This window comes from Stenella coeruleoalba, assembly GCF_951394435.1.
Source record: "Stenella coeruleoalba genome assembly, chromosome: 4".
NCBI lineage: Eukaryota > Metazoa > Chordata > Mammalia > Artiodactyla > Delphinidae > Stenella > Stenella coeruleoalba.
Window position 1 is genome coordinate 87,117,227 of NC_137149.1, and position 21,618 is coordinate 87,138,844.

Here is a 21,618-nt window from a genome sequence, read left to right on the forward strand (position 1 = left end):
GTGGACGTTCTGCCTCTTTTCCTATGCTTTCAATGCAATTCCAGTCTACCTCCTGAAATCGGTTTCCTGCAATTCTGCCCCGCTTTCAAGTCCTCTTGGCAGCCTTACTTCAGTCTATTTTTGGACGATAGCTGTCATTTATAACTCTGCAGGTTTGTGAATTACAGTGCCCCTGAGCTCCTTTCTTCAACTCGCTTTCTTGTGAGCTGGCCGCAACACCGCAGGATGTCTTCAGGCCCTAATCTGGTTCCGGCAAGGCACACTGAGCCTTTGGTTAATTCCTCTTCCTGGTGGGAAATGAGAGTTAAATTTGCCCGTCCAGACACCTCCAGCTAGCCTCTCATTGGTTCTCGCTATTCCTGTTCATCTTCCGCCGAAATTGCAAACTGGGCCAAACACGAGGTTAAAGGGACTGACTCTCCAAGTTGGGAGAGGGTTAGTAAAGCGTCTGGAATGTTGCACCCGAGTACCAGGGGAGGAAAACTGAGACATATTTGAACACGTCTCCCGTTCACATGGTTGATCATACTCTGGGTTCCACATGCATGTTTTAGCTGAAGGAAGAATACCTTAAACCTGGGTAGTTGAGACCTGTGTAATGGGTACCATGCAATATGACTTCAAAGGGTCTTCATTTGCTCACCGAACCTCTCCAATCCTATCACTGCTGCGTTTATGCCCCTGTACACATGCTTGATTCTCTTTCGGAGACATAGCAATCCATAGGTTTTAAGATACTTACTAGTCAGGTACATTCTTAGGCGTTTAATATGCGGTGTTGAGTCCATTTCGTTGAGCAAGGAGTAGCTCTTGTCTATTCCATATTTGGCTTAAGGAACTTTATCTGTGCTCATTTCAATCTCTGGTTTTATGCAGCACCCCAACTCACCTTTCCCCTTAAGCAAGCATAAGTTGGTTTTCTAAATTTGAGACCCTGTTCTGTTCTGTAATTCAGTTCCTGTGTAGCCAAGTTTCCATTCCGTGTATTACTGATATCTTATGATGTTTCTTTTTCTGTGTGACTTATTTCAGTTAGAATCATCATACCTGAATCCACTCATTGTGCTGCTAACGGCCTGATGACATAGATTTCATTGCTGAGTGATATTGCTTTGTAAGTGAATACCACAACTTCTTTATCCATTTTTCACTTTCTGCGATGTTGAACTTGTACTGTAAACGAGGTTCTTGTAAACAGAGCCGTTCCAAATTTTGAGGTGGCTGTGTCTTTTTGATTTTAATTTCCCTAAGCTATAGGACCATAAGTGGAAGTGCCCTAGGTTCTGTTGCTTTGTTTTTTAGATGTTTCAGGAAACACCATACACTTCTCCTGAGTGTCTGTTGGCAATTTACATCCCGCCCATCAGCATAACAAGGCTCCCAGTTCTCCATGGCCTGTCCTGCCTTTCTGGATTTTACACTTTTTTCAGATGGCCCTTTTGACCGGGGGGAAGTGAGACTTCATTGTAGTGCAGATTACCTCTGCAAGCTTGCTTGGTTGGCCAAAAAGTGCGTATGCGTTTTTTCCTGAATATATTCAGGGAAAAACGCATACGCCCTTTTTGGCCAAGTGCATCATTGTGGACGTTCTGCCTCTTTTCCTATGCTTTCAATGCAATTCCAGTCTCCCTCCTGAAATTGGTTTCCTGCAATTCTGTCCTGCTTTCAAGTCCTCTTGGCAGCCTTACTTCAGTCTATTTTTGGACGATAGCTGTCATTTATAACTCTGCAGGTTTGTGAACTACAGTGCCCCTGAGCTCCTTTCTTCAACTCGCTTTCTTGTGACCTGGCCGCAACACCGCAAGATGGCTTCAGGCCCTAATCTGCTTCCGGCACGGTACGCTGAGCCTTTGGTTAATTCCTCTTCCTGGTGGGAAATGAGAGTTAAATTTGCCCGGCCAGACACCTCCAGCTAGTCTCTCATTGGTTCTGCCTATTCCTGTTCATCTTCCGCAGAAATTGCAAACTGGGCCAAACAGGAGGTTAAAGGCGCTGACTCTCCAAGTGGGGAGAGTGTTAGTAAAGCGTCTGGAATATTGCACCCGAGTACCAGGGGAGGAAAACTGAGACATATTTGAACACGTCTCCCGTTCACATGGTTGATCATATTATGGGTTCCACATGCATGTTTTAGCTGAAGGAAGAATACCTTAAACCTGGAGAGTTGAGACCCGTGGAATGGGTACCATGCAATATGATTTCAAAGGGTCTTCATTTGCTCACCGAACCTCTCCAATCCTATCACTGCTGCGTTTATGCCCCTGTACACATGCTTGATTCTTTTTCGGAGACATAGCAATCCATAGGTTTTAAGATACTTACTAGTCAGGTATATTCTTAGGCGTTTAATATGGGGTGTTGAGTCCATTTCGTTGAGCAAGGAGTAGCTCTTGTCTATTCCATATTTGGCTTAAGGAACTTTATCTGTGCTCATTTCAATCTCTAGTTTTATGCAGCACCCCAACTCACCTTTCCCCTTAAGCAAGCATAAGTTGGTTTTCTAAATTTGAGACCCTGTTCTGTTTTGGAATGCAGTTCCTGTGTAGCCAAGTTTACATTCCGTGTATTAGTGATATCTTATGATGTTTCTATTTCTGTGTGACTTATTTCAGTTAGAATCATCGTACCTGAATCCACTCATTATGCTGCTACGGGCCTGATGACATAGATTTCATTGCTGAGTGATACTGCATTGTACGTAAGTACCACAAGTTCTTTATCCATTTTTCACTTTCTGTGATATTGAACTTGTACGGTAAACGAGGTTCTTGTAAACAGAGGCGTCCCAAACTTTGGGGTGGCTGTGTCTTTTTGATTTTAATTTCCCTAAGCTATAGGACCATAAGTGGAAGTGCCCTAGGCTCTGTTGCTTTGTTTTTTCGATGTTTCAGGAAACACCATACACTTCTCCCGAGTGTCTGTTGGCAATTTACATCCCGCCCATCAGCATAACAAGGCTCCCAGTTCTCCATGGCCTGTCCTGCCTTTCTGGATTTTACACTTTTTTCAGATGGCCCTTTTGACCGGGGAGAAGTGAGACTTCATTGTAGTGCAGATTTCCTTTGCAAGTTTGCTTGGTTGGCCAAAAAGGGCGTATGCGTTTTTTCCTGAATATATTGAGGAAAAAACGCATACGCCCTTTTTGGCCAAGTGCATCATTGTGGACGTTCTGCCTCTTTTCCTATGCTTTCAATACAATTCCAGTCTACCTCCTGAAATCGGTTTCCTGCAATTCTGCCCCGCTTTCAAGTCCTCTTGGCAGCCTTACTTCAGTCTATTTTTGGACGATAGCTGTCATTTATAACTCTGCAGGTTTGTGAATTACAGTGCCCCTGAGCTCCTTTCTTCAACTCGCTTTCTTGTGAGCTGGCCGCAACACAGCAGGATGTCTTCAGGCCCTAATCTGGTTCCGGCACGGCACACTGAGCCTTTGGTTAATTCCTCTTCCTGGTGGGAAATGAGAGTTAAATTTGCCCGTCCAGACACCTCCAGCTAGCCTCTCATTGGTTCTCACTATTCCTGTTCATCTTCCGCCGAAATTGCAAACTGGGCCAAACACGAGGTTAAAGGGACTGACTCTCCAAGTTGGGAGAGTGTTAGTAAAGCGTCTGGAATGTTGCACCCGAGTACCAGGGGAGGAAAACTGAGACATATTTGAACACGTCTCCCGTTCACATGGTTGATCATACTCTGGGTTCCACATGCAGGTTTTAGCTGAAGGAAGAATACCTTAAACCTGGGTAGTTGAGACCTGTGTAATGGGTACCATGCAATATGACTTCAAAGGGTCTTCATTTGCTCACCGAACCTCTCCAATCCTATCACTGCTGCGTTTATGCCCCTGTACACATGCTTGATTCTCTTTCGGAGACATAGCAATCCATAGGTTTTAAGATACTTACTAGTCAGGTACATTCTTAGGCGTTTAATATGCGGTGTTGAGTCCATTTCGTTGAGCAAGGAGTAGCTCTTGTCTATTCCATATTTGGCTTAAGGAACTTTATCTGTGCTCATTTCAATCTCTGGTTTTATGCAGCACCCCAACTCACCTTTCCCCTTAAGCAAGCATAAGTTGGTTTTCTAAATTTGAGACCCTGTTCTGTTCTGTAATTCAGTTCCTGTGTAGCCAAGTTTCCATTCCGTGTATTACTGATATCTTATGATGTTTCTTTTTCTGTGTGACTTATTTCAGTTAGAATCATCATACCTGAATCCACTCATTGTGCTGCTAACGGCCTGATGACATAGATTTCATTGCTGAGTGATATTGCTTTGTAAGTGAATACCACAACTTCTTTATCCATTTTTCACTTTCTGCGATGTTGAACTTGTACTGTAAACGAGGTTCTTGTAAACAGAGCTGTTCCAAACTTTGGGGTGGCTGTGTCTTTTTGATTTTAATTTCCCTAAGCTATAGGACCATAAGTGGAAGTGCCCTAGGCTCTGTTGCTTTGTTTTTTAGATGTTTCAGGAAACACCATACACTTCTCCCGAGTGTCTGTTGGCAATTTACATCCCGCCCATCAGCATAACAAGGCTCCCAGTTCTCCATGGCCTGTCCTGCCTTTCTGGATTTTACACTTTTTTCAGATGGCCCTTTTGACCGGGGGGAAGTGAGACTTCATTGTAGTGCAGATTTCCTTTGCAATCTTGCTTGGTTGGCCAAAAAGTGCGTATGCGTTTTTTCCTGAATATATTCAGGAAAAAACGCATACGCCCTTTTTGGCCAAGTGCATCATTGTGGACGTTCTGCCTCTTTTCCTATGCTTTCAATGCAATTCCAGTCTACCTCCTGAAATCGGTTTCCTGCAATTCTGCCCCGCTTTCAAGTCCTCTTGGCAGCCTTACTTCAGTCTATTTTTGGACGATAGCTGTCATTTATAACTCTGCAGGTTTGTGAATTACAGTGCCCCTGAGCTCCTTTCTTCAACTCGCTTTCTTGTGAGCTGGCCGCAACACAGCAGGATGGCTTCAGGCCCTAATCTGCTTCCGGCTCGGCACGCTGAGCCTTTGGTTATTTCCTCTTCCTGGTGGGAAATGAGAGTTAAATTTGCCCGTCCAGACACCTCCAGCTAGTCTCTCATTGGTTCTCGCTATTCCTGTTCATCTTCTGCAGAAATTGCAAACTGGGCCAAACAGGAGGTTGAAGGGACTGACTCTCCAAGTTGGGAGAGTGTTAGTAAAGCGTCTGGAATGTTGCACCCGAGTACCAGGGTACGAAAACTGAGACATATTTGAACACGTCTCCCGATCACATGGTTGATCATACTCTGGGTTCCACATGCATGTTTTAGCTGAAGGAAGAATACCTTAAACCTTGGTAGTTGAAACCCGTGGAATGGGTACCATGCAATATGACTTCAAAGGGTCTTCATTTGCTCACCGAACCTCTCCAATCCTATCACTGCTGTGTTTATGCCCCTGTACACATGCTTGTTTCTCTTTCGGAGACATAGCAATCCATAGGTTTTAAGATACTTACTATTCAGGTACATTCTTAGGCGTTTAATATGCGGTGTTGAGTCCATTTCGTTGAGCAAGGAGTAGCTCTTGTCTATTCCATATTTGGCTTAAGGAAATTTATCTGTGCTCATTTCGATCTCTGGTTTTATGCAGCACCCCAACTCACCTTTACCCTTAAGCAAGCATAAGTTGGTTTTCTAAATTTGAGACCCTGTTCTGTTCTGTAATTCAGTTCCTGTGTAGCCAAGTTTCCATTCCGTGTATTACTGATATCTTATGATGTTTCTTTTTCTGTGTGACTTATTTCAGTTAGAATCATCATACCTGAATCCACTCATTGTGCTGCTAACGGCCTGATGACATAGATTTCATTGCTGAGTGATATTGCTTTGTAAGTGAATACCACAACTTCTTTATCCATTTTTCACTTTCTGCGATGTTGAACTTGTACTGTAAACGAGGTTCTTGTAAACAGAGCCGTTCCAAATTTTGAGGTGGCTGTGTCTTTTTGATTTTAATTTCCCTAAGCTATAGGACCATAAGTGGAAGTGCCCTAGGTTCTGTTGCTTTGTTTTTTAGATGTTTCAGGAAACACCATACACTTCTCCTGAGTGTCTGTTGGCAATTTACATCCCGCCCATCAGCATAACAAGGCTCCCAGTTCTCCATGGCCTGTCCTGCCTTTCTGGATTTTACACTTTTTTCAGATGGCCCTTTTGACCGGGGGGAAGTGAGACTTCATTGTAGTGCAGATTACCTCTGCAAGCTTGCTTGGTTGGCCAAAAAGTGCGTATGCGTTTTTTCCTGAATATATTCAGGGAAAAACGCATACGCCCTTTTTGGCCAAGTGCATCATTGTGGACGTTCTGCCTCTTTTCCTATGCTTTCAATGCAATTCCAGTCTCCCTCCTGAAATTGGTTTCCTGCAATTCTGCCCTGCTTTCAAGTCCTCTTGGCAGCCTTACTTCAGTCTATTTTTGGACGATAGCTGTCATTTATAACTCTGCAGGTTTGTGAACTACAGTGCCCCTGAGCTCCTTTCTTCAACTCGCTTTCTTGTGACCTGGCCGCAACACCGCAAGATGGCTTCAGGCCCTAATCTGCTTCCGGCACGGCACGCTGAGCCTTTGGTTAATTCCTCTTCCTGGTGGGAAATGAGAGTTAAATTTGCCCGGCCAGACACCTCCAGCTAGTCTCTCATTGGTTCTGCCTATTCCTGTTCATCTTCCGCAGAAATTGCAAACTGGGCCAAACAGGAGGTTAAAGGCGCTGACTCTCCAAGTGGGGAGAGTGTTAGTAAAGCGTCTGGAATATTGCACCCGAGTACCAGGGGAGGAAAACTGAGACATATTTGAACACGTCTCCCGTTCACATGGTTGATCATATTATGGGTTCCACATGCATGTTTTAGCTGAAGGAAGAATACCTTAAACCTGGAGAGTTGAGACCCGTGGAATGGGTACCATGCAATATGATTTCAAAGGGTCTTCATTTGCTCACCGAACCTCTCCAATCCTATCACTGCTGCGTTTATGCCCCTGTACACATGCTTGATTCTTTTTCGGAGACATAGCAATCCATAGGTTTTAAGATACTTACTAGTCAGGTATATTCTTAGGCGTTTAATATGGGGTGTTGAGTCCATTTCGTTGAGCAAGGAGTAGCTCTTGTCTATTCCATATTTGGCTTAAGGAACTTTATCTGTGCTCATTTCAATCTCTAGTTTTATGCAGCACCCCAACTCACCTTTCCCCTTAAGCAAGCATAAGTTGGTTTTCTAAATTTGAGACCCTGTTCTGTTTTGGAATGCAGTTCCTGTGTAGCCAAGTTTACATTCCGTGTATTAGTGATATCTTATGATGTTTCTATTTCTGTGTGACTTATTTCAGTTAGAATCATCGTACCTGAATCCACTCATTATGCTGCTACGGGCCTGATGACATAGATTTCATTGCTGAGTGATACTGCATTGTACGTAAGTACCACAAGTTCTTTATCCATTTTTCACTTTCTGTGATATTGAACTTGTACGGTAAACGAGGTTCTTGTAAACAGAGGCGTCCCAAACTTTGGGGTGGCTGTGTCTTTTTGATTTTAATTTCCCTAAGCTATAGGACCATAAGTGGAAGTGCCCTAGGCTCTGTTGCTTTGTTTTTTCGATGTTTCAGGAAACACCATACACTTCTCCCGAGTGTCTGTTGGCAATTTACATCCCGCCCATCAGCATAACAAGGCTCCCAGTTCTCCATGGCCTGTCCTGCCTTTCTGGATTTTACACTTTTTTCAGATGGCCCTTTTGACCGGGGAGAAGTGAGACTTCATTGTAGTGCAGATTTCCTTTGCAAGTTTGCTTGGTTGGCCAAAAAGGGCGTATGCGTTTTTTCCTGAATATATTGAGGAAAAAACGCATACGCCCTTTTTGGCCAAGTGCATCATTGTGGACGTTCTGCCTCTTTTCCTATGCTTTCAATACAATTCCAGTCTACCTCCTGAAATCGGTTTCCTGCAATTCTGCCCCGCATTCAAGTCCTCTTGGCAGCCTTACTTCAGTCTATTTTTGGACGATAGCTGTCATTTATAACTCTGCAGGTTTGTGAATTACAGTGCCCCTGAGCTCCTTTCTTCAACTCGCTTTCTTGTGAGCTGGCCGCAACACAGCAGGATGTCTTCAGGCCCTAATCTGGTTCCGGCACGGCACACTGAGCCTTTGGTTAATTCCTCTTCCTGGTGGGAAATGAGAGTTAAATTTGCCCGTCCAGACACCTCCAGCTAGCCTCTCATTGGTTCTCACTATTCCTGTTCATCTTCCGCCGAAATTGCAAACTGGGCCAAACACGAGGTTAAAGGGACTGACTCTCCAAGTTGGGAGAGTGTTAGTAAAGCGTCTGGAATGTTGCACCCGAGTACCAGGGGAGGAAAACTGAGACATATTTGAACACGTCTCCCGTTCACATGGTTGATCATACTCTGGGTTCCACATGCATGTTTTAGCTGAAGGAAGAATACCTTAAACCTGGGTAGTTGAGACCTGTGTAATGGGTACCATGCAATATGACTTCAAAGGGTCTTCATTTGCTCACCGAACCTCTCCAATCCTATCACTGCTGCGTTTATGCCCCTGTACACATGCTTGATTCTCTTTCGGAGACATAGCAATCCATAGGTTTTAAGATACTTACTAGTCAGGTACATTCTTAGGCGTTTAATATGCGGTGTTGAGTCCATTTCGTTGAGCAAGGAGTAGCTCTTGTCTATTCCATATTTGGCTTAAGGAACTTTATCTGTGCTCATTTCAATCTCTGGTTTTATGCAGCACCCCAACTCACCTTTCCCCTTAAGCAAGCATAAGTTGGTTTTCTAAATTTGAGACCCTGTTCTGTTCTGTAATTCAGTTCCTGTGTAGCCAAGTTTCCATTCCGTGTATTACTGATATCTTATGATGTTTCTTTTTCTGTGTGACTTATTTCAGTTAGAATCATCATACCTGAATCCACTCATTGTGCTGCTAACGGCCTGATGACATAGATTTCATTGCTGAGTGATATTGCTTTGTAAGTGAATACCACAACTTCTTTATCCATTTTTCACTTTCTGCGATGTTGAACTTGTACTGTAAACGAGGTTCTTGTAAACAGAGCTGTTCCAAACTTTGGGGTGGCTGTGTCTTTTTGATTTTAATTTCCCTAAGCTATAGGACCATAAGTGGAAGTGCCCTAGGCTCTGTTGCTTTGTTTTTTAGATGTTTCAGGAAACACCATACACTTCTCCCGAGTGTCTGTTGGCAATTTACATCCCGCCCATCAGCATAACAAGGCTCCCAGTTCTCCATGGCCTGTCCTGCCTTTCTGGATTTTACACTTTTTTCAGATGGCCCTTTTGACCGGGGGGAAGTGAGACTTCATTGTAGTGCAGATTTCCTTTGCAATCTTGCTTGGTTGGCCAAAAAGGGCGTATGCGTTTTTTCCTGAATATATTCAGGAAAAAACGCATACGCCCTTTTTGGCCAAGTGCATCATTGTGGACGTTCTGCCTCTTTTCCTATGCTTTCAATGCAATTCCAGTCTACCTCCTGAAATCGGTTTCCTGCAATTCTGCCCCGCTTTCAAGTCCTCTTGGCAGCCTTACTTCAGTCTATTTTTGGACGATAGCTGTCATTTATAACTCTGCAGGTTTGTGAATTACAGTGCCCCTGAGCTCCTTTCTTCAACTCGCTTTCTTGTGAGCTGGCCGCAACACAGCAGGATGGCTTCAGGCCCTAATCTGCTTCCGGCTCGGCACGCTGAGCCTTTGGTTATTTCCTCTTCCTGGTGGGAAATGAGAGTTAAATTTGCCCGTCCAGACACCTCCAGCTAGTCTCTCATTGGTTCTCGCTATTCCTGTTCATCTTCTGCAGAAATTGCAAACTGGGCCAAACAGGAGGTTGAAGGGACTGACTCTCCAAGTTGGGAGAGTGTTAGTAAAGCGTCTGGAATGTTGCACCCGAGTACCAGGGTACGAAAACTGAGACATATTTGAACACGTCTCCCGATCACATGGTTGATCATACTCTGGGTTCCACATGCATGTTTTAGCTGAAGGAAGAATACCTTAAACCTTGGTAGTTGAAACCCGTGGAATGGGTACCATGCAATATGACTTCAAAGGGTCTTCATTTGCTCACCGAACCTCTCCAATCCTATCACTGCTGTGTTTATGCCCCTGTACACATGCTTGTTTCTCTTTCGGAGACATAGCAATCCATAGGTTTTAAGATACTTACTATTCAGGTACATTCTTAGGCGTTTAATATGCGGTGTTGAGTCCATTTCGTTGAGCAAGGAGTAGCTCTTGTCTATTCCATATTTGGCTTAAGGAAATTTATCTGTGCTCATTTCGATCTCTGGTTTTATGCAGCACCCCAACTCACCTTTACCCTTAAGCAAGCATAAGTTGGTTTTCTAAATTTGAGACCCTGTTCTGTTCTGTAATTCAGTTCCTGTGTAGCCAAGTTTACATTCCGTGTATTACTGATATCTTATGATGTTTCTTTTTCTGTGTGACTTATTTCAGTTAGAATCATCATACCTGAATCCACTCATTGTGCTGCTAAGGGCCTGATGACATAGATTTCATTGCTGAGTGATATTGCTTTGTAAGTAAATACCACCACTTGTTTATCCATTTTTCACTTTCTGCGATGTTGAACTTGTACTGTAAACGAAGTTCTTGTAAACAGAGCCGTTCCAAACTTTGGGGTGGCTGTGTCTTTTTTATTTTAATTTCCCTAAGCTATAGGACCATAAGTGGAAGTGCCCTAGGCTCTGTTGCTTTGTTTTTTACATGTTTCAGGAAACACCATACACTTCTCCCGAGTGTCTGTTGGCAATTTACATCCCGCCCATCAGCATAACAAGGCTCCCAGTTCTCCATGGCCTGTCCTGCCTTTCTGGATTTTACACTTTTTTCAGATGGCCCTTTTGACCGGGGGGAAGTGAGACTTCATTGTAGTGCAGATTTCCTTTGCAAGTTTGCTTGGTTGGCCAAAAAGGGCTTATGCGTTTTTTCCTGAATATATTCAGGAAAAAACGCATAAGCCCTTTTTGGCCAAGTGCATCATTGTGGACGTTCTGCCTCTTTTCCTATGCTTTCAATGCAATTCCAGTCTACCTCCTGAAATCGGTTTCCTGCAATTCTGCCCCGCTTTCAAGTCCTCTTGGCAGCCTTACTTCAGTATATTTTTGGACGATAGCTGTCATTTATAACTCTGCAGGTTTGTGAATTACAGTGCCCCTGAGCTCCTTTCTTCAACTCGCTTTCTTGTGACCTGGCCGCAACACCGCAGGATGGCTTCAGGCCCTAATCTGGTTCCGGCACGGCACGCTGAGCCTTTGGTTAATTCCTCTTCCTGGTGTGAAATGAGAGTTAAATTTGCCCGTCCAGACACCTCCAGCTAGTCTCTCATTGGTTCTCGCTATTCATGTTCATCTTCCGCAGAAATTGCAAACTGGGCCAAACAGGAGGTTAAAGGGACTGACTCTCCAAGTCGGGAGAGTGTTAGTAAAGCGTCTGGAATGTTGCACCCGAGTACCAGGGTACGAAAACTGAAACATATTTGAACACGTCTCCCGATCACATGGTTGATCATACTCTAGGTTCCACATGCATGTTTTAGCTGAAGGAAGAATACCTTAAACCTGGGTGGTTGAAACCCGTGGAATGGGTACCATGCAATATGACTTCAAAGGGTCTTCATTTGCTCACCGAACCTCTCCAATCCTATCACTGCTGCATTTATGCCCCTGTACACATGCTTGATTCTCTTTCGGAGACATAGCAATCCATAGATTTTAAGATACTTACTAGTCAGGTACATTCTTAGGCGTTTAATATGCGGTGTTGAGTCCATTTCGTTGAGCAAGGAGTAGCTGTTGTCTATTCCATATTTGGCTTAAGGAACTTTATCTGTGCTCATTTCGATCTCTGGTTTTATGCATCACCCCACCTCTCCTTTCCCCTTAAGCTGACATAAGTGTGTTTTCTAAATGTGAGACACTGTTCTGTTCTGTAATTCATTTCTTGTGCAGCCATATTTACCCTCCCTCTATAAGTGATATCTTATGATATGTTTCTTTTTCTGTTTGACTTATTTCAAGTAGTATTATCGGACCTAAATCCACTCTTTGTCTTTCTACTAGCCTTATTACATTGATTTCATGGTGAAGAGATATTCCATTGTACATAAGTACCACATCTTCTTTATCCATTGTTCTCTTTCCTGGGATATTTAAGGTGTACTGAAGTTGAGGTTCTTGTAAACAGAGTAGCAATAAACTGTGGTGTGCTTGTGTCTTGTTGATTTTTAGACTTCCCTAGATATACTCCCATGATTGGAAGTGTCCTATGCTCTGTAGCTCTGTTTTTTAGATGATTTAGGAACCACCATACACTTCTCCAGAGTGGCTCTCGGCAGTTCACACACTGCCCATCAGCGTATAAAGGCTCCCTGTTCTCCATGGCCTGTCCTGCATTTCTGGTTTTTACAATTTTTTAGGATGGCCCTTTTGACCGGTGGGAAGTGAGACTTCTTTGTTGTGCACATTTGCATTGCTTGCTTGCTTCGTTGCCCATAAAGTGCGTATGCGTTTTTTCCTGGATATAATCAGGAAAAAACGCATACGCCCTTTTGGGCCAACTGCATCATTGTCGAAATTCTGCCGCTTTTCATGTGCGTTAAAGACGAGTCCAATCTATCTCTTGAAATCTGTTTCTTGCTATTCTGTCTTGCATTCAGATCCTCTTCTTTGCCTTACCTCAACATATTTTTGGACGTTAGTTTTCATTTATAACTCTGCAGGTTTGTGAATTGCAGTGACCCTGAGCTCCATTTTTTAAGTTGCTCTTTTGTGAGCTGGCCTCAAACCCGCAGGATTGCTTCAGGCCCTATTTTGGCTCCGGCGAGGCAGGCTGAGCCTTCCTTTAATTCTTACTCTTAATGGGAAATTAGAGTGATATGTGCCCGTCCAAACCCCTACAACTCTTCTCTCATTGGTTCCCCCTCTTCCCGTTCATCCTCCTCACAATTTGCAAAATGTGTGAAACAGAAGTTTAAATGTGCTGATTCTCCAAGTGGGGAGATTCTAAGTAGCGTGGCTGGAATGGTGAACAGGAGCACCAGGAGAGGATAAATGAGGTGCATTTTAGACACATCTCCCGATCACATGGTGTACAGTCCTCTGGGTTTTCCATGCATGTTTTAGCTGTAGGAAGATCCCTTGAACCTGCAGATTTGGGACCCATTGAATGGGTACCAGGTAGTATTACTTTAAAGGGTGTGCATTTCCTCACCCAACCTCACATTTCTCTTAGCGCAAACAGTTTCCAGCCTTATGTCTCATCCTGCTGTGGGTCTAGATGTGTTCAATCCATGTTGCATCACCGTCCCTGAGGAAAAGTTGTAAGAGGTTTTCTCTGTCTCTCTGTCGTTTATTTTTTTCAATTTATTACTATATTGGTTACAGCTGATTTTCAAAGCTCTGTTTCTTGCTGCTGTACATCCACTTGATTCACGTACAGAGAGACATCAATAAATTCTTTTTCAGATTCTTACCAGTCGTATATATTCTTTTCCGGTGACTTGAGTGTGCTGAGTGCAGTTCTTTTAGCTACCGTGTAGGCCTTGTTGATTATCAGTTTGGTATTTGGAATGGTATCTTTGCTAATTTCAACCTCCTGGATGATGCCTCACCCCTCCCCACCTTTCCCGTTTAGCAGCCTTATGCGTGTTTTCTACATATTTGACTATGTTTTTGTTTTGTAATTTATTTCATGTGTAGCCATTTTGGATTCCACCTTTAAGTGATATCTTATGATATGTGTCTTTTTCTTTTTGAATTCTGTCACTTAGAATGATCATACGTAACTCCTCCGGAGTTGTTACAACTGGCCATATTTCATTGATTTCCAGGCTGAATAATATTCCACTCTACCTAAGTACCACATCTCTATCCATTTTTTCCCTCCAGAGACATTTAAGTTATATCCTAGTCGAGGATCTTTTAAACAGAGAGGGGGTAAACATTGGGGTGCCTGTGTCCCCTCGATTTTTGTTTTTCCCAAGATATACGCCCATGAGTGCAAGTGCCCTATGCTCTGTAGCTCATTTTTTAGATGCTTTAGTAAACACAATACACTTCTCCAGAATGGCCGTTGGCAATATACATTTCCACTATAAGTCTCACAGGGCTCCCTCTTCTCGTTGCCCTGTCCTGCATTTCTGTTGTTTACGCTTTATGAGGATGGCTCTTCTGACTGATGCGAAGTGATATCTTTTGTAGTATTGACTTCCAGTGCCCACCTGTTTGGTTGGCTAAAAAAGTGTATGCCCTTTTCTTGAATATATACAGAAAAGAACGCATACACCCTTTTTGGCCAACTGCAATGTTGGCAATGTTCAGCTCCTTTTCTTGTGCTTAATGGCGAGTCCTTTCTACCTCCTCAAATCCCTTTCCTGCCATTCTCCCTTGCTTACAAGTCCTTTTCTCTGACTTTCCTCAAGACATTTTTCAGTGATGGATATTTTCAACTCTGCAGTTTTGTGAATTTTACTGCCCCTGAGTTCCATTGTTCAACTCGTGTTTATGGGAACTGGCCACAAAGCAGCGGGATTTCCTCAAGCCCTATACTGTTTCCATGGGCAACCCTAGCCTTTGGTCAATTCGTCTTCCTGATTGGAAATTAGAGTGACATGTGCCTGTCTGAACACCTAGGACTTGTCTCTCATTGTTCCTCATCCTTCCACTTCATCCTCTGGACAAATTCCAAACTGTACGCAACAGGATGTTGACAGTGCTGACATCTCCAAGTGGGGAGACTGTTAGTAAAGACGCTGGAGGGGTGAACCCGAGCACCAGGAGATGAGGAGATGAGATGCCTTTTCCAAACTCTTCCCGATCAGACGGTATACCATCCTCTGGGTGTGACAGACATGTTTTAGCAGTAGGAAGAGTCCCATTCATGTAAGGAGAACACCAGGGCTTTTTCAAAATCAGTGTCTCCCCGAAACCCAAACTGGGGAAGTTTTTAAGCTACGGCTACACATATGTTCATTAAGGGCCTTGGGAAGTAGGCAGAGTCCAAACTTTAGATGATTGAAGTCTTCAGGGTCAGAAGCACTCACCACCAGCTTCCCTTAGGCTACACTTTAACTGTCATTGATAGATGATGTCAATAAAAATATCTATTCTTTTTCAGATTATTTCCCCTTATAGGTTATTGCAAAATGTTGAGTGTAGTTCCCTGTGCTATACAGTAGTTCCTTGTTGATGATCTATTTTATACATAGCAGTGTGTATGTGTTCATTCCAAACTGTTAATTTATCCCTCCTCCCACCTTTCCCCTTTGGTAATAATAAATTATAAGATTTTATACTTCTCAGAAATGGGGGAGCTGAAAGAGAGGTATCATTTTCAATGGAAAAGCATTTAAAACAAGATTGAAGGTTTAACCAAGATTATTAGCTGTACATCCTTGGAAAGAAATCACTTCGTTTCTCTAATATTGACCTGACAAATAAGACAAACCTTTTCACTGAACTTGCTTATAAAAAGTGATGGAAATATCAAATGGAAGTGTTAAAAACATCTTATTTTACCCGAGCCTTATACACTGTTCTATGTTAACTACAGTTTGGCTCACACATCTGTTCATTGAGGTTACAATAGTCTCAATTTCTGTTACTGATCCTCCAGAGTGGACCCCAACAAGTGTCCCCCTGCCCAGTGTCATTGGGGCCAACAGATCGAGACTGAGTTTGGTTCACAAGCAAAGGAAACTTTATATTTTGATCAGAGAATGGAGAGGTGAGAGCATGCACTACCCCGTGGGCTGTGGGCTGGGCTGCTGTGTAGAGATCCTGTCAGAGTCAGTGGGAGGGAGGGAGGCGGCGGAGCTCTCGAGGGCCGGGTTGGCTGTAGCTCAGGCTCTATATTGTGGAGTCTGCACTGGGCCCCAGGAGCTGAGGTGTCGACCCAGCCATTCTGCACTAGGAAATCTGGTCTGAAGTGCCGGGTGTGGAACCTCTGCATGCGGGACCCTAGGAGCACGTGAAATTAGACAAAGCACAAAGGATAAAAAAGGTTAGACTTGACTTTATTGCCCAGATTCTATTTTTATCTCCCAGGGATTTTTAATGGGCTTTGCTGGGGACAAACCCCTCCTCTGCCTTTTGTCCCGTTCCTCATTCTTGGAGTGCTGAGGGTGCAGACCCTTCTTCTGTAACTGCTGAGTGCTGAGTTGGGAGCCCTCATACCCTGGGGCGAGGGTCAGAGCTTCTCCCCAGCAGCCTCCCGGTGACGTTGATTGTCCCCAGGACCCCTGCCTCCCTGCTCGTCCACCTGAGCACCAGCATTGGAAGTGTTATAGATTCTAATGACCTTTAAGGGTCCAGGAAAGAGATGTGCAGAGACGCTGTGGGGGCCGGTTTCACCCCGCCCCACATTTGTTCGGCCACCTTAGGCTGACCGTCTCTGCCAGCCTAGATGCTCTGACCAGTAGTCTGCGCTTTCTTCAATTAGGCCCCTGAATTAACGTACAAACAGCACCAGGTGTCAGAGCCCTGCCCGCTCAACTCCCAGACAGTCCAGGGTCAGTGGTGATCAAGGACCATGATGGCTACTGAGTCAACAGCCTTTTGAAGTAAACAGGAGTCCAGCCGGTCTTATTGGCCACCATCATCACGGTGTCTGTAGGCTTTTCTATGGTGACAGTGTGGTATACTGTTCCCCCGCCAAGATTATTAGCTCCCCTCTGGGTGCAGTAAGTCCTGCAAGCAGTAGTCTACTCTTTTGGGACACACTCTTGTTGTTTTATGAGAGAAACTCCAGGTCAAGTGATGTTCACACGAGTCGTCATGGTGCCCTGTTGCCCCCGGTTATCTCTCTGGATGTTGGAGTTGGAGGGCCTCCTCACTCGAGGTCGGTGTGCCCACGGAGCGAACCCTGCAACTTCAGGGCATGGTTGGTGGTTAGGATCACCACGTGGGGTCCTTTTCCCTTAGGAGGGAGGTGGCCTTTTGGGCTGCTGATTTCCAGGTTTTTAGATACCGCCAGTATCTTGGCCAGATGTGGCAGTGGGCCAAGCCCCTTAGTGACCGTAGTTTATCCTACCTGGATGGCATTCTTGCATTGTTCCATTTCAAGTGGTCCCAGTTTTTGCACTAATTCTCCAATGGCGATTCACCTTTCACCGGGAATGTAAAGGTCAAAGGGTTTAGCTAAATTAGGGAGTTCCAGGGCAAGGGTCTGAATTGACTGCTCTTTCCATTCTTGAAAGGCCACTTCTGGATTCTATTCAAAAGGATCATCATCTTTTCCTTTCAGTGTTTCATATAGAGGCCCAGCTAGTAGACTGTAGTTAGGGATCCAGAAGCAGCAAACCCTGGCCTCCCCAGGAACCCCTAAGCTGTCTTCTAGTTTTAGAAAGGGGTAAGGCTGAAAATGGTTTCTTCCCTTTCCTGGGATGGGCTTCTCTGACCTTCTGTGAGAATGAAGCCCAGGCAGGTCACCGCAGTCTGTGATATTTGAGCTTTTTCTTGGACAACTTCTATCCTTTATTGGCTTGGTAGTTCAGAGGCCTCCTTAGTAGGGCTGGTGATCAGAATGTCGTCTGCATATTGAAGGAGGGTTTCCTTTTCCAGAGGTAGAACTTTTAGGTCTTTAGCTAAGCTTTCCCCAAAGATGGTGTGGGAATTTTTGCACCCTTGGGGCCAGACGGCCCGGAAGTATTGTTTTAGTTGTATGTTGAGTCCTGCCACTCACAAGCCAAAATTTCTTGTGACTCTGGGACTAATGGAATACAAAAGAAGGCATCATTGAAGACTAATACAGAATACCATGTCCTGGTGGTTGGTAGAATGACCAGCAGGGTGTAGGAATTAGGAGCAACTGGAGGTATATCCTCGGTGGCTTCACTGACTGTCCTGACATCCTTTACCAGGTCCCCAGCAGCCCATGGGGCTCTCGTGGTCAGACCAATCCCAGAATATGGAGCTCACCTGGGCAGGTACCCCACCCCCACCCCAGCCCACGGGGCTCTCGTGGTCAGGCCCCTCCCAGGATACAGAGCTACCCTTGCAGGTACCGTGGCAGGGCTGGGCACACAGGAACCGTGCACATAGCCCTCATTGCAGAGCACCCCCAGCTCACCTGTCGCTCAGAGCTGACACAGAGCACCTCAGAGCAGGACTTGAACTAACAAACAGCAGCTGCGACAGGTCTGTGACCCTGGGCATCACTCCGTGAGGCCTCCCCCCACCTGGTCTTCCAGAGACTTCCACTGCACCCGGGGCACCAGGCCTCTGTCTCCAACCACCACCCACCCCTCCTCTCCCTGACTCCTGGGTTCCTCTCATTAGGAGAGGGTTTTCTTGAAGTTGTCTCCCACTCATGGGCCAGATAAAATGATTAGAAAACAAGCCAAAGCTGCAGCCCCTTGTCTATCCTGACTCTCAGGAGCCCACACCTGTTCCTTGGACCTGGCCGGTTCAGCAAGTTCCATTTTCTGCAACTGTGAGCCCCTGAGGGGTGATGATTGGCTGACCTGGGCAGCCTTACCGTGCCGGCCAGCCCTCCCCAGGTGTGCCTGGGTTGAGATCAATATAAATACCACTCCAGGCAGCAAGAGCCCCTGCAGCCATGCCTGACGCCATTTTCTCTGCCCTGTCAGCAGTCTCGGGGCTGGGCTGGTGGGAGGGAGTGAGAGGCCACGGCTTTGTGGGTGGCCCAGTGTGAGTGGGGCTCTGCTGGACTTTCTGCAGCAGTTGCCAGGCTGCCACCTGCTAAAGAAGAGGGTGTGTCACCCATACCTGCTGCTGGAATTTCTCCCTGGGCAGAGGTGAGGAAGGAAAAAAGCAGTGGGGGCAGGGACAGGACGGGTATCTCAGGCAGGGAAATGGAAATCTTCCAGAAGAGCACCCAGGGCCAGGACCATCCTGGCTGGCCTGCAGGCACCAAGTCGGCCGGCATGCTGTCACTCGTGTGGCTCTATGGCCCTTCCTCTAGGCTTTCAAGTCCTTGTATATATTCAGGTGTTTTACCTGGGATGGGTGGGAATAGTTCAGCAGCAACTGGCCTGGGGCTCAGCTCACGTTTACTCACAGATGCCTCGGCACGGTGCCCCAGCTTTGCAATGAGGACGCTTGTTGCGTGGGGGCTGCTGGCTGAATGGGAGACGATTCCCCACCACTGACCAACTTCAGAATTGTTTACAACTGGAGCAAGTGCCCTGATACGGTTTTCCTCTGTGTAATTGGTGGGTTCTGTGTTTTTTTTCTCTTTTTCGTTTTTGGTTCAAGGTAGATTTTATTCCTCTTTTTTGTATTTACAGATATAAGCATGGAAATAATTTATTCATATAAATACATGTATGTGCAGGGAATAATTGTTTTTTCTGTTTTATTTTTTAAATTTTATTTCTTTTTAATTTTGAATTTTATTTTATATTTTTATACATCAGGTTCTTATTGGTTATCTATTTTATACATATAAATGTATACATGCCAATCCCAGTCTCTCAACTCCTCCCACAACCACCCCCCAACAGCTTTCCCCCCTTGTTGTCCATACGTTTGTTGTCTACATCTGTTGCTCTATTTATGCCTTGCAAAATGGTTAATCTGTACAGTTTTTCTAGGTTCCACATATATGCATGAATATACAAGATTTGTTTTTCTCTTTCTGACTTACTTCACTCTGTATGACAGACTCTAGATCCATCGACGTCTCTACAAATGACCCAATTTCATTCCTTTTCATGGCTTAGTAATATTCCATTTTATATATGTACCACAGCTTTATGCATTCGTCTGTCTGTGGGCATTTAGGTTGCTTCCATTACCTCGATATTGTAAATAGTGATGCAATGAACATTGCGGTGAATGACTCTTTTTGATTTATGGTTTTGTCTGGGTATATGTCCAGTACTGGGATTGCTGTATCATATGGTAATTCTATTGTTAGTTTCTTAAGAAATTCCATATTGTTCTGCATAATGACTGTATCAATTTATATTCCCAACAATAGTGGGAGAGGGTTCCTTTTCTCCACACCCTTTCCAGCATTTTTTGTTTGTAGATTTTCAATGATGCCTATTCTACCAGGTGTGAGGTGATACCTCATTGTTGAATCCATTTCGTTGAGCAAGGGGTAGCTCTTGTCTATTCCATATTTGGCTTAAGGAACTTTATCTGTGCTCATTTCAATCTCTGGTTTTATGCAGCACCCCAACTCACCTTTCCCCTTAAGCAAGCATAAGTTGGTTTTCTAAATTTGAGACCCTGTTCTGTTCTGTAATTCAGTTCCTGTGTAGCCAAGTTTACATTCCGTGTATTAGTGATATCTTATGATGTTTCTTTTTCTGTGTGACTTATTTCAGTTAGAATCATCATACCTGAATCCACTTGTGCTGCTAAGGGCCTGATGACACAGATTTCATTGCTGAGTGATATTGCTTTGTAAGTAAATACCACAACTTCTTTATCCATTTTTCACTTTCTGCAATGTTGAACTTGTACTGTAAACGAGGTTCTTGTAAACAGAGCCGTTCCAAACTTTGGGGTGGCTGTGTCTTTTTGATTTTAATTTCCCTAAGCTATAGGACCATAAGTGGAAGTGCCCTAGGTTCTGTTGCTTTGTTTTTTAGATGTTTCAGGAAACACCATACACTTCTCCCGAGTGGTTGTTGGCAATTTACATCCCGCCCATCAGCATAACAAGGCTCCCAGTTCTCCATGGCCTGTCCTGCCTTTTGGATTTTACACTTTTTTCAGATGGCACTTTTGACCGGGGGGAAGTGAGACTTCATTGTAGTGCAGATTTCCTTTGCAAGCTTGCTTGGTTGGCCAAAAAGGGCGTATGCGTTTTTTCCTGAATATATTCAGGAAAAAACGCATACGCCCTTTTTGGCCAAGTGCATCATTGTGGACGTTCTGCCTCTTTTCCTATGCTTTCAATGCAATTCCAGTCTACCTCCTGAAATCGGTTTCCTGCAATTCTGCCCCGCTTTCAAGTCCTCTTGGCAGCCTTACTTCAGTCTATTTTTGGACGATAGCTGTCATTTATAACTCTGCAGGTTTGTGAATTACAGTGCCCCTGAGCTCCTTTCTTCAACTCGCTTTCTTTTGAGCTGGCCGCAACACCGCAGGATGGCTTCAGGCTCTAATCTGGTTCCGGTATGGCATGCTGATCCTTTGGTTAATTCCTCTTCCTGGTGGGAGATGAGAGTTAAATTTGCCCGTCCAGACACCTCCAGCTAGCCTCTCATTGGTTCTCGCTATTCCTGTTCATCTTCCGCAGAAATTGCAAACTGGGCCAAACAGGAGGTTAAAGGGACTGACTCTCCAGGTCGGGAGAGTGTTAGTAAAGCGTCTGGAATGTTGCACCTGAGTACCAGGGGGGGAAAACTGAGACATATTTGAACACGTCTCCCATTCACATGGTTGATCATACTCTGGGTTCCACATGCATGTTTTAGCTGAAGGAAGAATACCTTAAACCTGGGTAGTTGAAACCGGTGGAATGGGTACCATGCAATATGACTTCAAAGGGTCTTCATTTGCTCACGAACCTCTCCAATCCTATCACTGCTGCGTTTATGCCGCTGTACACATGCTTGATTCTCTT

General features: G+C 44.6%; 1 long non-coding RNA gene across 12 annotated transcripts in view; it reads left to right on the top strand.

Annotated features, from left to right (window-relative positions):
• Positions 1-21,618, top strand: part of LOC307185334 — a 3,778,167-nt gene that overhangs the window by 585,147 nt on the left and 3,171,402 nt on the right. Inside the window, exon 1 of one of the 12 annotated variants that reach the window (XR_013827999.1) lies at positions 8,960-9,018. The exons of the other annotated variants lie outside the window; for them this stretch is intronic. This is a non-coding gene — a long non-coding RNA (uncharacterized lncRNA). Of the gene's footprint in view, positions 1-8,959; positions 9,019-21,618 lie in introns of those variants that run through there. 12 annotated transcript variants of the gene reach the window in all.